General features: G+C 38.0%; 1 pseudogene; it reads left to right on the top strand.

Annotated features, from left to right (window-relative positions):
• The first annotated feature begins 1115 nt into the window (after positions 1-1115).
• On the top strand, positions 1116-1205 carry LOC123232746 (annotated as a pseudogene).
• The last annotated feature ends 2006 nt before the right edge of the window (positions 1206-3211 follow it).

Raw genomic sequence — 3211 nt, 5'->3', positions numbered from 1 at the left:
TGTGTGTGTGTGAAGTATGGTTGGTGTATGAAGTATGGTCTGTTTAAGTCAGTTTTGGAGTTCTTATTTTTTTGTGTCATAGTCCCTTTAAGAAGTCTAGTTAAGCTTGTGTACTGCTTTTCAAAAGTATGTTTTAAAAATATAAAATAAAATATACAGACTTACAGAGGAAACTGATTATCCTTAAATTAATTTTTTTTCTGCTCTGAGTTAAATGACATTCTTAGGGTCCATGGACCCAAGGTGAAACGCCCTTGCTTTAGGTATTGGGAACCCACAGAAAATTTTTAAGCTGTAGAGTGACCCAGGCAGTAAAATGTGAACCTTTTCTTCTTTTTCTAGTACCTAAGATAGTAGGCACTTTAAAAGTCTTTGTTGAATTGAGTTTTTGAATCAAATTGAAGATTGCTCCAGCTATAGTGTGAGAAATGGATTGGAGAGGAGAGAGATCAAGGGAAACGATTTCAATCAGGAAGGAAAAATATAGTTGTATGAAGAGACTATTATGAATACAGAGGGAATTCACTGTCCAATTTAGATGGAAAAAGATGTACAGAAGATGAAAGTAAGTAAGCCATCACAGGATGGATATTAGAGAGTGGCCATTCTGTAAATTAGTGCCAGTGGGCCAAGTTAAAACTCTGAATAAGTTAAGGATAGTGAAGAAATCTAAGAAAAAATGGCTTTTGTTTTATTTTGTTTATAGCTATATTTGGGGGTAGCATGGGCATAGTAAATGGAATGTAAGTGATTTTCAGAATCAGTATCATCCGGATTCAAATCCTACTCTTGAAGCTTCCTGACTGTATGATCCTGGACAATTACCTTTCAATGTACCAGGAAACCAATGCTGGAAATTACATAGAAGATACTTATATACATTTGGTGGGGGGACAGGGGTCCCCTACACCAGTGAATTTATAGGTATAGACAAAAAAAATTAGAGAAAAAGCAGGATTCAAAAAAGGAGAGGGCCATTGCTTGAGTGTATGAGATGATAAGAATTAGTAGTGGAGAACTGACACATCTTCCAACATTATTTTACTTCTGTTATCTCTCTGGTAGAGAGCATGACCTCTCTACCAGAAATGATCAAATCAAAATAAGGAATAGGGTGCAGTACTAAAATGAGAATCATACAGAGAAGATTAGCATGGCTCCTGTATAATGATGACACACAAATTCATGAAGCATTCCATTAAAAAATGTAATAGGGAGTTGTTACCCAAGATAAATAAGATTTTAAGACAGTATCTTGAGTCCCTTGATTAATGCAGGTCACTTGGGACAGGTGAACTACACCTTTGAAAACAGATGTGATTATTGGACCTTTTGGATGTTTGAAAAATCATGTAAAATGGGAAAGCTAACACTAGACCTAGGATGGGAAAATATCCCATTTTAAAAAGGAGAACAAAATCTAAAAACTATATACAACACCCCTTTTAGGCTATTCCCTTGACCTTCACTTGCAATTTCAGGATAATTCTTCAGTGGTTTGTGACTGTTGTTGAGTCATTTTTCAGTTGTGTCTAATTCTTTGTGACTCAATTTGGGGTTTTCTCGGCAAAGATACTGTAATGGTTTATTGTTTCCCTTTTCAGCTCATTTTATATATGAAGAAACTGAGGCAGACAGGATTTAGTGTCACATAGTGTCACACAGTGTCACACAGTAAATGTCTCAATAGGAGGAGTCTTCCAGTTCAGGCCTGGCACTCTATCCACTATGCCACCTAGCTACCTCTCTCCAGAGGTATACTGCAGTCTCAGTTTCTGAGAGTGACCGTATGGGTCTACAATCACTCACTGTAGTGAGTGAACTCACACTTCCTTTTAACTATCAACCAGTAAAGTTAATTAGCTTTTTTTAAACCCTTTCCTTTTGTCTTAGAATTAATATCAAGTATTGGTTCTAAGACTGAAGAGTGGTGAAGGAAAAGCAACTAGCGTTAAGTGAGTTGCCCAGGGTCACCCAGATAGGAAGTGTCTGAAGCCAGATTTCAACCCAGGACCTTCCATCTCTAAGCCTGGCACTCTAACCACTGAGCAACCTAACTGCCCCTCAATCAGCTTTTAGCAAAAATATTCATTCATTAGATATAGGAATACCAGTATTTAAAAATATTACATTTATAAACCTGGAGTGTACTTCTTCCAAAACACAGTATCCATGAAAGAATGGGCTTAAACTTAGAGTTCAATGTTAGTGTGGGCATACAGGTAGGATGAAAGTTCAGGAACTGGAAGTCCTTTCTCTTTTTCTGTAGCAGCCTGCTGCTACAAGATCTTCTTGCATGGGTTGAGCACCTGGAAGGGAATCTGGGGACTGAGGGAATACAGGTGGAAGGATTGAAGCTTAAGGGAGAAAAGACATGTGTAGAGAAAACAGACAAAGAGACACAGCATTCTTCAGCAGCACATCCAGTCTCCCAGCTTCTCCTCTGATAGTGAGAGAGTCTGGAGTCAGATAGGTGAACTGAATTTTATTGAGGTTTCAAGGAATGGGGGATATGGGATTGTCAATCAAACAGGTGGTATGATAGAACATTAGCATCATATTGGCAATCAACAAGAAGACAAAAAAAAAAAGGAACCCAACATAATGGCATAATGCCCCAACCAAAAGCTCTTTTGGAAATCCTACTTCCTCTATAACCCTGGCACCATCTCATACAAATGCTGAGTGTGTGTCTTTGCCATTACAAAGAAGCTATAGAAATTGCATGCCTGTCTTCCAGACTGCAGACATGGTTTGAGTTCCACAAAATTTGAGCCCCCTATTCAAGGATCCAGAAATCAATCATGAAATATTAGAAATATATCCACAAGTCTGGTCCATGAACACTTTGCTCATTAGAGTCAGCTTTTGAATACATCTTTAATACTTCCACAATTCATTCATACCTGGAACCCTACATTTTTCATAAAATATCTTTAGGGCTCCATTTGGGTATTGTATCTCTGGTAGATTGAGGTTGCTTTGCTAAGCTTTTAGTGTCTTCTTATCTCTACAGCTTGTTTCTCAATTGGGGGGGGGCTAGTTCCTTGAATCTGCTTCTTTTTTGCAGATAACTATGTATTTGTATTTGTCTAGCATATGTGTGTGTCTGTGTGTCTGTTCCCTACTGTAATTATTCATTTATGAGCTCCCTTTTAGAACCATGTGGTGTAGGGCAGAGGACAGAAAAATTCAGTCTCCTTCCCTGAAA

This window comes from Gracilinanus agilis, chromosome 1, assembly GCF_016433145.1.
Source record: "Gracilinanus agilis isolate LMUSP501 chromosome 1, AgileGrace, whole genome shotgun sequence".
Classification (NCBI taxonomy): Eukaryota; Metazoa; Chordata; class Mammalia; order Didelphimorphia; family Didelphidae; genus Gracilinanus; species Gracilinanus agilis.
The sequence above is the reverse complement of the archived record's forward strand: the minus strand, read 5'-3'. Positions and strand labels throughout refer to the sequence as shown.